We start from the raw sequence: 13,394 nt of genomic DNA, 5'->3' as shown, positions 1-13,394 counted from the left end.
CTATTTCTCCTTCTTCTCTTCCTCCTCCTTCTTTCTCCTTCTATTCTTCCTCTTCATTTTTTTGTTTGTTTTTTCAAGACAGAGCCTCTCTGTATACCCCTAGCTGTCCTGGAGCATATTCTGTAGACCAAGTTGGGATTGACCTCAGAGATTCACCTGCTTCCCAAACTGGGATTAAAGTTGTGCATGACTGTGGGAACCAGGTGTGACCAAGCCCCGTGATCCCTGTTTACCAAGAACCTGAGCCTGCGCACTTGGACAATCCTGTGCTGCCCACCTGATGAGTTACTGTTCTATCACCCCGTGCCCTGGCTGAACTCTGATTGGATCCAGGAGAGGGGGGGAGGGATTAGGTCAGAGGACTAATGAAAAACAAAAACAGGATGTGCCCCGGGGGCAGGAAGGAGAATGCTGTTTTGAGAATGCTGTTTGAGAAAGCTGTTTGAGAAAGCTGTTCGAGAAAGAAGTTGGAGAAACCTTCCTTGGTGTTCATGTCGTTTTTTTTTTTTTTACCCCCATCTCTGCCGGTTGGAGTTTGGGGTTTGCAGCACATCACCACTGCCCCACTACTTCCACCAGTATTATTCAATGTAGTAATTGATATTCTATCTCAAGCAATTAAACAAGAAATGAAACAGAGGTTATACAGTAGGAAAGAAAGAGGCCAAACTATCCCAATTTGCAGACCATGTGATTTTATTCATGGAAGACATAGAAAACCATATCAAAAGTTCTAGAATTTGTAAATATGTTCAACAAAGTGACAGGTTATGAAATAAATATTCCTTAATCAGTAGCCTTCCTACACAGTTAGGAGAACCAAGCTAGGATGCTTTTTCCCTGCTGTTTAGCTTTCATAATACTGGAAGAGTATCTGCAGGCTATTAGAAGTAAGAGGAGTCACTAACATCATTGCCCAGCTATGAACCCTGTGAACTGTAGTTACTGGCAGGATGAGGTAGGTTCATAGGTACAATAGTAGCAAAAATGTTATGGTGGCAACTATCTGTATTTGAGAACTTAAGGTCTCTTTCACAAGAGGAAACTCATGCCTTGTACTATAAATCTTACCCAAAACCCATGCCTGTGGATTGACAGGCCTATTATTTTTCTGCTAAATGGACAAAGTACCCCTACATTTTTACTTTTCTACCAATAGATTAGTGCAGAGAAAATTCTTTGTGCACTGGATGTTAGTTAATGAGGAAACTCCTATTTGGAGTGCAAAGAATAAATGTCAGGCCCAGTCACAAATGGTACATCTATATCACACACTCTCACCAAGACTCAGGGACTATTGAGGAAGGAAGGGTAGAACAAATGTTGGGTAAGATAGAGTAAACTAATTTCTTCCATACTAGGGCACACTGCTGCACTCATGAACTTGCAATAGCTGTGCTTGCTTGAACAAGGCTTGCACAAGATGAGGCCAGTGAACCTTCTAACATCAAGTGGAAAAGGGTTCATGAGTATCCATGCCTAAATGAGACTCTATGGATAGTTGATTGCTTCTCAGAAACAGAGAGAAACAGCAGTTTTCCTTAATTGTTTGGCTTCTGATAGGTTGGCTATGTTCCAGTAAAAGACTCTTCCTCCCCCCCCCAGGAGTGTATATACCAAGAGAACAAATTGGAGTCAATTATTAATTTAAAAAATAGGACATAAAATTATTGTAGGGGTAGTTAGATAAGGTACATCTTAGAGGGTTGTAGCGGTAGAAAGATAAGGTAGGTCTGAGAGGAGATAGAGGTGAAATTTATAATATATTTATAAAATTCTCAAAGAATTAATAATGTATTTTAGTTATCCAGTTTTTTATTCCTTGAAACTTCTATTTGTTTATATAATTGTTTATATATTTTGATCCTATCCATCTACCAATACCTGCCTCCTCTAGTTCTTCAGCCCATGTTTCAACTTCAGATTCCCCTTTAGGTTTGAGCAAACCACTGTGAAATTTCTAATGTAGAAGACTTTTTCTACTTCATCAGAACTCATTGAATTTGTTAGCACCCCCAACTCTAATGGTTGATATTTAAGACGTTATATGTGTCTTTGGCACAGTGTTGCATCACATCTGATGCTGACTTGCGTTAAACTTAAAGACTCTTGGAATACTTGAAACATTATACAATATCTTGACTAAGAATAAATACTCAAGGCACTCCATAACTATGGACAAGAAATCTCATGTAATATATACCTCTGACCTTCTTGTGTGTTTTTAAAGGAGTTAAGGTTTTTCTAAATGTCCTTAAAGCTAATATTAGCATTGGATGAAGTACTGTTAACTCTCCTGCAGTTCACTCATCTGCAGCATGCAGAAAACTGTGATGCAAACAAATATGATTTATCTGTTTATTAGAGGAATACTTTTAATACAAGTTTTAATGGTAACTATTGAACTTTGGAGTTCTGCTTTATATCATATGTTACAATATTTGTTTTTACTTTACATATATGTTACATAAATGATAAATTTAAAAAGCACTACTTGATGAAAAGAATGTTCTGGAATCTCCTACACTCAGTAAACTAAATCTAGTAGTTATAAAATGATAAACACTAAGGACAATGTAATATAATAGATGAGGGCAAAATAAAGATGTAAAATGAAAGAATATCAGTTGCAGGGCATAACCTAGAGCAACAGGATACCAAGACCTAAAATAAATGTCTTGGAGATATTATAACAACGGTAATTTTGTTACAAGAGGACAATCTACTCACTTCAATAATGGGAGTAAACTATATTAAAATATATTTCCCATTTTGTAGTTGAGAGTCCATTAACATGGTTTGGAAGAAGGGAAGAAGCAAAACATATCTGTCTATGTGACACAATAGGTGCTTTCATTTATTTTATATAAAAGAAGGCCTGGCAGTTATCCATAGCTCCACAGTAGTCTGAAGGTCTCTCAGTGAAGGAGACCTGTACTGTGTCTCCTTAAAACGCCACTGGCACTTAATAGCTACTTGCTGTTGCTCAACGAAGATGCTACTACTATTGAGTTTAATTATTAGAGGCCTTCAGTTGGGAGGCAATATGGCCACAGTCTAGGAAGGATACTTAACTTATATATTTAAACTCAGAAGTAGTTTCCTAAATAGTCATATTAATACTGTATGGTTTGATAAGTTAAAGTCTCCTCTCAGCCTTCCATGAAAAGAGAGCTGAAATCGAATGTTGAGATCTATAATAACACAATCAAGTTTCTGTGAAATAATTTCACTTTAAATTCTAGTTTTACAACATGAATATAATTATACCATAGGAAATTTAGCAGATGAAACTGCTTTGTACACAATAAATTTATAAAGGAATATTTTAATGTACGTAACATTCTTAATATGAGGAAAGAGGCAGCTTATTTCCAACATTCTTCAAATTTCAAATAGCAAAGCATTTTGTAAAAGCATGTTGCTCTTCTGTCTTTCTGATGTCAAGTTCAGCCTATAAATTTACCTTGAGATATCATGACAATAAAAATTACAGCTTATATGATTCCACAATGTTCCTTTACAGCACTCCAAGATAACACAAAAGGTGAAGAGAACACAGATAATTTATAATGGGTTCATTGGCTGCCTTAGGAGCCAGCAAAGACAGGAGTGCTTATTGTAAATGGCCTTTTAAACAATGTTAACAAGAGTTTGGAGTATGGACAGCAGAAATGTAATTCTGAAATAAAGTATCTCCTTGGCCCCTGTAGGCAATGATTCCAAGGCCACGGAAAGAATGGTGAAGCAGTATTTCAGCTTCTACTTCCTGCCATAAAATCCACATTCACAAGAAACTCCATATATTCTTCGTGGATATTAGCTCTGAAGCCTTCTCATGTCCTAATTCATTCACATAGACTTGAAAGGCTAGAATGAATCTCTAGCCAGAAAATGGTTACAGGAAGAAAGAAAGAAAGAAAGAAAGAAAGAAAGAAAGAAAGAAAGAAAGAAAGAAAGAAAGAAAGAAAGAGGGAGAGAGAGAAGGAAAGAAGAAAAGGAAGAAAGGAAGGAAGGAAAGGAAGGAAAGAAGGAAGGAAAGAAGTGAAGGAAGGAAGGAAGGAAGGAAGGAAGGAAGGAAAGAAGGAAAGAAGGAAAGAAGGAAAGAAGGAAGGAGATAAAAGAAAAAAATGGTTTGGTTGAATGACCAAGAAGGGAGCCTGCATAGATTTGAACTAGCCCCTTTGTACACATGTTACAGTTGTGTAGCATGATCTTCTTTTAGGGCTCCTAACAGTCCAAACAGTAGCTGTCTTTGAGTCTGTGTTGCCTTCATCTGGGACCCTTTCCCTCTACTCAGGGCAATCCTTTAGATTTCCTTGTCTATCCTTAGTAGGAGAGGAGGTGACTTGTCTTACTGAAACTTGATATGCCATGGCTGGTTGATATCCACTGAGGCCAGCCCTTTTCTGAAGAGAAAGAAAAGAGGAGGAGTAGATGGGGCCATCTGAGAAGGAAGTCAATGGGGGCGGGGGGAACTGGAAGAAAAGGAGGGAGCAGAAACTGCAGTTAAGTTATAAAATAAATAACATTAGAATTCGAAAAATGGTTTCAGTGATGTTCAGTCTATTCCCCCACAGCTTGCCATGATTCTTTTTGTTCCCCCTACTGATCTCCCATCCAACTGAATATCTACTGAAGGTAGGTAAGATATGTTAATTTAGCAGTTTGTTACATATATTCAAGAACTATGTAACTCAGGGCAGTTCTTTGAAAGTAAATTCTACTAATTTTAGTAAATTAAAGATAATTAAAACTCCCTCCATGACCAACCACCTCCCCCCTCCGCGAACTCCCAGGGACTAAACTACCAACCAAGGAGGGACCCACGGCTCCAGCTGCATATGTAGCAGAGGATGGCCCTTTCGGGCATCCGTGGGAGGAGAGGCACTTAGTCTTGTGAAGGTTTGATGCCCCAGTGTAAGATGGAGAAGCAGGAGTGGGTGGGTGGGTGGGTGAACACCCTCATAGAAGCAGGTGGAAGTGGGATAGGATAGGGGGTTTTGGCAGGGGGACTTGGAAAAGGGATAACATTTGAAATGTAAATAAAGAATATATTCAATAAAAAGATGTAAAATTATTCTGATATATGTAATAGCTTGAAAGCAGAAAGAACTAAAAGCAACAGCTTTGATGTTGGTTGGAGTTTAAGCAGAAATGTTGCCTTTGAGCTGCCTGGTGTCAGATCCCTCATGAGCCTCAGTTTCCCAATGGAGAAAGCAAAGGAACACAGCTGTCTCCTGGGGGGTAACAGAGGCCTCATCCCACCCATCTTTGTCCAAGCTGGATACTGTTCTTGTAGGAAGTAGGGATGGTTGTGCTACTTCTCTCCATAATGCCTCATTTTATAGCCTAAGGAATTCCTGTCTGTGGATTTATTTCCTAGCAGAGACAAGGTGGTCCAATATTAAAGAGAAGAATCCAGAATTTGGGTAGAAAGAAGTAATATCAGATTCCTGTCCACGTCTAAATTCACTCTTTCATGACGCTGGGAGAGTGGATGTTCTTCAGTGTCTCCACAGCAAACTCCAGGAATGTCCTGTGACTTGACATTAATAAAAACATTTTATATTAACATAAAATATACAGCACAGAATGATTATATTTCTAAAACTGTTAACTATTTAAAATTTAAATCTCAGTTACTTTGCAGTGAGATTTTATGTTCATTTTCACATAATTTCCTTTAGTGCATAAATGTTACCTATGTAAACATTTCCAGTAACTTCCATAGACCTTCAGGTCATCTCTTTCTTTCTGATCAAGAAAAAATGTGGTTTGTGTGGAATAGTCACCAACCAAGAAGTATGAGTTGCCAGCCTGGCTCTGGAAGATTGTAGGTCTAATCTCATTTTATATGGAATAGACTAAGTCAATCCAAGCAACTATATCAGAAGGGATATTTCTTTGGGGCAAGAAATACATAATAGGATTGGTACTGGACACTCCTGGCAAACATACAACATTGGGAAAAGACAAATATGGTCTATGACATTCATCCTCCAATCCAGCATAGGCCTCCCTGCCCATTCACTCCCACTTTCTTCTTCTGGATTCCATAGCATTTAGGAAGGATCACCAGTGACCCATAAAGAGCTTGCCCAGTGCCCACTGATGTTTGTTGACTACAGCAGCCGAGAGATCTAAAGCACAGAGCTCAGAAGTTGTTCCAGCATATAAAGTGACACAAATTTTACCGTGAAAAAGCCTGGTAGGAATTCAGACTCAAGAGCCAAGTAAAAATGCTGCACAATTGGACTATGGTGGTGAGGATTGGGAAAAAAGATTTTGGAAGTGAGACCATGGACTTTCTTCTGACAGGAATGGCCATGGGTCCTGTATTTGGGCATTGTCTTAGGTAACAAAATCATAGGCCTGAAGACATGACATTTTAACTTGTGCTTCAATGTGTGAACAAATTATTTGACCTTCATTGAATTGTAATTTCTTTCTCTAATAAACATGGGCAGATGATGCTTCTGTATGAAGGTGATTCAAGGATTGGATTAGATACTTTATATAAGACACAGTCTGTATTGATAGCTCCTAAGTGCATGATTATGAGGTGTAATTATCAACTTTAATATTGCCGTTATTATTGTGCATATATATATATATATATATATATATATATATATATATATATATATATATGCAGTTGGCATATTTTAATTGCCATCCCCTCATTTCCCTACCAATTAGATGTTCTTCAATAATATCTCCTGCTTCCTTGTCACTGTTCTCTTTGTGTTGCTCCTTTCTTTGCAGTTATTAGTTTCAGTAGTATTAGGCACCTTGGACTTACTAAATATTGCAATCAGTCACTGCCTTTTTGATTCCAGTTGTATTTCCATTTTTTCAAAGACCATTATTTCTAAGTCTTTTGGCCACCTGCACTTTAACCCACTGGTAGAACATTCTTCATGTGAACAATATATCCACTTAATATATAGTGTAGGACACTTCTACTGTGGCATCAATGAGTATTTTCTGCATGTTCCAACAGTCTTAGAAAAATCATAGAGACGTTTCAGCTTTCAAGTGTTTTGGAGAATTGCATTTTATTTCTGTCAGAAGCAGCTTCGTTCCCCATCTGCATTCACCAACTCATAAGCTAACGCTGCACTCCTTCATGCCCTCATTTATCCCAAATCCACATATTTGGAGATATTTATCCACCAAGGTTCTTTGCCTTACCTGGTGGAATCTTTTCCTTTGAGATCATACAGCATTGTCTTTTCACTGTTCCTTAAAAACTGGAATTAGATCCACATTCGGGCAACATTTGATGAAATGTCACTTCCTTAATTACAAAGTTTTTGAAATTTATATTTGAAATTCTGTACTCAGCTGTTTGTCTGGAATAACAGCCAGCAATGAACCAGACTTCCCTTTTTATTTTAAATCTACTCTTCTTAAAGCATTACTTTCATTTTGGAAAGCCAGTACTCCTATTGAAGTTTTATTGGAAAGAATCAGACATTCACTATATATTATCAGCCTCTCAATAGGTTTACTTTACACAATAGGAGAGTCTTGCTTTCTGAGAGAATGCTTGGGCATTTCTCTTGTAACAAAATTAGCTGTGAAGTGTCAGAATGCCTCCAGTGAGTTGCTTGCCAAAACATTTTGCTTTGTATGTGAAATAAATTCAGATGCCAGGAAAATAAAAAAGGAATTCCAAACAAACAACAGCGAGGAAAGCCTTTGGAGAAGCCGCAGGCATAGTCCATGACTCTGGCAGTTTTGGAAACCTGGAATAGAGTATCAGAAGCACGGTGACACAGGAAATGCATCTACTGACTGTTCCGTGAAATGGTGGGTTTGTACGGAAAGGATAGATGGTTTAGCAAAGAAGAGATCAAAATGACAAGAATATGGAAGAAAAGCCACCACTTAATACTGATTATTGTTACAGATTGTTCAACTTTTGCATTTTTGTTTGTTTGTTTTTGTTTTCTGGTGAATATTTGATCATCGGGAGGAAAGCAAGTACACATAGTCTTCTTTCAAAAGCATGGAGTGAATACCCTCTAAAGGCTGTTTCTCTCCCTGTTGCTAGTGTGGCTAATGGCTATATTCTTTAGGTAATCCTATTGCTCATTTCATAGTTTCGTCATAGGAAACTCTCCCATCTCCATGTTTGTAGAAGGATATGGAAAATAAACAGCAGAATGGAAAGTCTTCTTCATGTCATAAGGGAAATGTGGTTTTCAGAGTCTGCTTTCTGCTCCACTGAAATCACTCCAGTTTTATCCTCAGCCCTGGAGGTACTTGCAGATGCCTCCCCTCTCACCCTGCCTCCATTGTCTGGAGGCTCCAAAGAGCCTTGTTGTAGACTCAGCTTTCCTTCTTCTTGTGAATCATTTGACACTTCTCATCTTGTCCATTCCCATTCCTTTGTTTTAGCCACAGATACTTAGAAACACTTTCCACCTGGGATACCCAAAGCCCACTTGGACACATCTGACAGTGACTCAGGTAGAAGATTAAAACTATTCTTTCAGTCCTCCATCACAATCTCTCAGTTCCAAGCTTCAATCTGGCCACAGCCTGCTTATAGGAGCACACCTTGCACCCACTTCAACTCCAGTCAGTGGAGTTTTAACTCTTTGTCCGGACTAGCCAGGTTCTCTCAGTCATGTTCATCCCCGTTGCTATAGATTGATCTTTGCCTCTTTAACACCTACTTTGCAGCATCCTCAATTCCCGCCAACCACACCTCCAAATCATTGTGTTCTCCACATCTTGGTATGGACTGGATCCCCTCAACTCTCTCCTAACCCCTCTCTTAGCCTATTCTGCTAGCTCCCTTCTATTCTTTTCTGCCACCCACCCAGGCTGCAGAAGTACCAGATAAACCAGAGTTGCTAACCTTTCATAAGATCCAGAGAGAACAACAGAATCAGAGAATGGAATATTCATTCAACAAAGACAAGACCAGATATCAACACTGAAAATTGCCTCAAGCATCCTAAACCCAAATTCCTTGACACCAGTTCAAAAATACAACACAATGTCCACTAGAACCCAGCAACTCTACTAGAGCACAAGGCAAGGACTTCAAAATATCAATTATGGATATGTTCAAAGACCTTAAAGAAAATATGAGTAAATCCTTTAGTGAAGTCTGTGAAAACAGAAACAAACTGGAAATAAATGATAAAAACTGTTAAAGACTTGCAATTTGAAGTAAAATCATCAAAGGAAACACAAACTGAGATAAAACTGTAAATAAAAGAATTTAAGAAATCAAACAAAAACCTCAGAGGTAAGTCTAACCAACAAGTGTGTAAGAAATGAAAAAGAAATGAAAGGAAAAAGAAAAATCTAAAAGTCTTTAATATTGAATGAAAATGAAAACACAACATAGCCAAACCTATGAGCCAAATGTTCTAAGAGGTAAATTCATAAAAATGTGTCTAAGAAAGAAAGAAAGAAAAAAAGAAAGAAAGAAGGAAGGAAGGAAAGAAAGAAAGGAAGAAAGAAAGAAAAGAAAAGAAAAAGGGCAAAATAACACTTACAAAAGAGTAGATGGCAGGAAAAAACATCAAACCTGAGGCTAAAACCAATAAAGCAAACACCAACAAGAATATAATAAATAGAGTCAAGGAAATGAAGAGGCACTCCTCTAAAAAAAATTTATAACTGTGATAAACCCTTCACCAATTTAACTGAAAGATAAAGCATTAAAATTAGAAATAAAAAGATGATATCACAAAAGACTCAAGGAAATCCAGAGACTCACAAGGACATACTTAAAACAAAACCAAAACCAAACAGAAATAAACAACAACAAAAACAAAAAGCAAGCAAGCAAACAAACAAACAAACAAACAAACAAACAAACAAAAAACAACCTGTACTCAACCAAACTGTAAAACCTAAAAGAAATCATTAAATTTTCTGGTATATATGACCTACCAAAGTTCAGTCAAGATCAGATAAGGAATTCAAACAGAACCATAACTCTTCATAAAGTAGTTGCAATAATTAAAAGCCTCCAAACAACAAAACTCAGGGCCAGATGGATTTAGTGGAAAATTCTAACAGATCTTCAAAGAGGAATTAGCGCCAATATATCTCTAATTATCCCACAAAATAGAAACTGAAAGAACGTTAACTAATTCTTTTTATGAGGCCACTATTATCTTGACACCTAAATCACTCAAAGTTCCATCAAAGAAAGAAAATGACAAGCCTATATTCTTTATGTGTGCATATGTAAATATTCTCAATAAAATTCTAGTAAACCAAAGTGAGAACACATCAAAAGGATTATGTACCATAATCTTGCAGGCTTCATCTCACAAATACAGTGATGTTTCAACAGATGTAAATCAATAAACATAACCCATGACATAAACATACTGAAAGACAAAAACTACAAGATCACTTTGACAAAAATTCAATACTCTTCATTATGAAACATGTAGGGAGACTAGCAATATAAGCACATACCTCAACATAATAACACAACCAACATAAAACTAAAAGAAACTCAAAGCTTTTTCACTATAATTAGGAAGCAAACAAGAATGTCCACTCTAGACCATATCTATTCAATAAAATCCTATTGAATCTTATCTAGATTTACTTTAAATCTTATCTAGAACAAAAAAACTACCAAAGGGGATCAAGCAGATACAAATTGGAAGGGAAAATGTCAAAGTATCTGTTAAGTGGATGGTAAGATTTACATATAAAAGATCATAAAATTCTACCAAGGAACTTCCATAGCTGATAAACACTTCTAGCAAAATAACAGGATACAAAGTTAGCGCGCGCGCACACACACGCGCGCGCGCACACACACACACACACACACACACACACACACAAAACCAGTAGTCTTCTTGAATACAAATGGAAAACACACTGAAAGAGAAATCAGGGAAACAAAACATTTTAAAATAGCCTCAAAAATTACTTTAGGAGACCTCTAATCAAGCAATTGAAAGACATAAATAAAAACTTCAATACATTGAAGAAATTGTAGAAGATGGAAATAACTCCTGTGTTCATGGATTGGTTGGATTAATATAATAAATATAGTGACCCTATCAAAATAATTTTTAGATTTATTGCAATTCCTTTTAAAACTCTAATACATTAGAAATGTAAATAAATTATCTAATAAAAAAACTCCAATACAAGTTTCACAGAAATTTGAATGAAAATGTTCACAATGTTAAACTTCATATGGAAACACACACACACACACAGACACAAATCAAATCAAAACAAAACAAAACAAAAAGTCAAAAGAAAACAGAATAAGTAAGTCAATCCTGAATTATAGAATAACTACTAGAGGTATCTCCATCCCTGACATTAAATTGTCCTACAGCGCTACGGTAGTAAAAGCATCATGGTATTGTAATAAAAAAACAGACTTGTTGAGCAATGTGTCATGCTGGAAGGGGGTCTACATCTGAGTATTAACACCTTCCAGTACTTCCCTATCTGTCCTTTCTCTCTACCTGCATCCTGAAATTCTCATCTTGCCCCAAATATTACTACAGAGGACACTAGGCAAAAGTATCCTCTATTTCATGGGCTCTGAACTCTTCCAGGATGGCTTCAATCTTTCCTATATTCCAAGATACATAGTAGAGGCCATCCTTAAACTCCTAATTCTCCTCCTGTCTCCGTTTCCTAACTGCTTGAATTACAGGACGTTTTGTCACAAACAGCTGGATATTTATTTACTAATTTATTGTTTATAGTTATGTTTTCTTAATAGCTTCATTTCTCATATAATACATCCTGATTATAGTTTCCTTTTGCTTTGTCCCTCTCCATTCATCCCCACCTCACCTCCCCTGAAGATCAGTTTTCTTTCTGTCTCTCATTAGAAAAGAACAGGCTTAGAATATGGAATGCTTCACAAGTTTGCATGTCATCCTTGCCCAGGAACCATGCTAATGTTCTCCTAATTGATCCAATTTTATTATATTTGCTGCCCAAGTTAGCTTTTGACATTTATTTTTAAGAACTGCTTAAGTATGAGTCAGAGTTCCAAATGTTCTTAGTTTAGAAAAAGTATGCATCAACATGCACAAGGTCAATATTTCTCCCTTCTAGAATGCCTTATGTTTGAGGGATTATGGTCTCAGGAAATAGTTGCTCAATAAATGCCACTGAAGCTATTCTTAAAAGATTTAGGGGAGCTCAAGCCACTCTTCTCAGTAAAGTTGTTAGGATCACCCCTTACCTTTAAATAGTTTAGTTAGAGTGGCCACAGGTAGCTTGGAAGTTTGTGGGAAGCAGATGTGAGAAAGATGGGTGCCTTAGACAACTTAGGAGATAATAAGACTGCCCATGAGAAGATCTACATTTCCCTTACAAATTGAAAGGCTGAATCATACATGTGGATAACATAGGTGATGTTAAGAAGACAGGAGATAACAGGAATGTTCAGTATTTCTTAGTACTGTTAAGGATACGTAACAAATTTTTTCTAACATGTATTTGGTATACAGCTGAAACTCAAACACTTAGGAAGCTAAAACAGGAATATCCTTGATTGCAAGCCAGCCTGATCTACAGAGAAATAACTTGTTGAAAAGCAAAAACAAAAACAAAACAAAAAATGGAAAACAACAAAATGGATTGGATGTGGTGACATATGCCATCAATCTCAAGACTCATGGAAGGCAGAGGCAGTGGCATTTCTGTGAGTACAAGTCCAGCTCAGTCTACACAGTGAATTCCAGACCAGTCAGAAGTAAAATCTCTTAAGACAGGGGCTGGGATTCTGTCAAGTTACTCATCCCTTGGTTCTCCAATTTTCTATATAATGTATCATGAAAAAAAGATATTTATCTCAACACATGAAGAATGAACATAAAGATCTTGGAGGAGGTACCATGTGGGGCTGAGAAGAAGGTATATCCTTTTGTTTTAGGATAAAATGTTCTATAGATATCTATTAAATCCATTTGTTTCATAACTTCTGTTAGTGTCCATGTGTCTGTGTTTAGTTTCTGTTTCCAGGATCTGTCCATTGGTGAGAGAGGGGTGTTGAAATCTCCCACTATTATTGTGTGAGGTGCAATGTGTGCTTTGAACTTTACTAAAGTTTCTTTAATGAATGTGGCTGTTTTTGTATTTGGAGCATAGATATTCAGAATTGAGAGTTCCTCTTGGCAGATTTTTACCTTTGATGAGTATTAAGTGCCCTTCCTTGTCTTTTTTGATAACTTTGGGTTGGAAGCCAATTATATTTGATATTAGAATGGCTACTCNAGCTTGTTTCTTCAGACCATTTGTTTTCCAGCCTTTCACTTTGAGGTAGTGTCTATCTTTTTCCCTGAGGTAGGTTTCCTGTAAGCAGCAAAATGTTGGGTCCTGTTTGTGTAGCCAGTCTATTAGTCTATGTTTTTTTTATT

The 13,394-nt window shown here is 37.0% G+C and overlaps 1 protein-coding gene and 1 non-coding gene across 3 annotated transcripts in view; both read right to left on the bottom strand.

Annotated features, from left to right (window-relative positions):
• Grid2 (glutamate ionotropic receptor delta type subunit 2) overlaps positions 1-13,394 on the bottom strand; it is a 1,393,897-nt gene that overhangs the window by 248,057 nt on the left and 1,132,446 nt on the right. The window lies entirely within an intron of this gene.
• LOC115063446 lies at positions 11,872-11,974 on the bottom strand. Its single transcript, XR_003843322.1, has one exon. It is a non-coding gene; the product is annotated as a U6 spliceosomal RNA (small nuclear RNA).

The sequence above is a fragment of the Mus pahari genome, chromosome 2, assembly GCF_900095145.1.
Source record: "Mus pahari chromosome 2, PAHARI_EIJ_v1.1, whole genome shotgun sequence".
NCBI classification, from domain to species: domain Eukaryota; kingdom Metazoa; phylum Chordata; class Mammalia; order Rodentia; family Muridae; genus Mus; species Mus pahari.
Note: the sequence above shows the minus strand (reverse complement) of the source record. Positions and strands in the feature narration are given on the sequence as shown.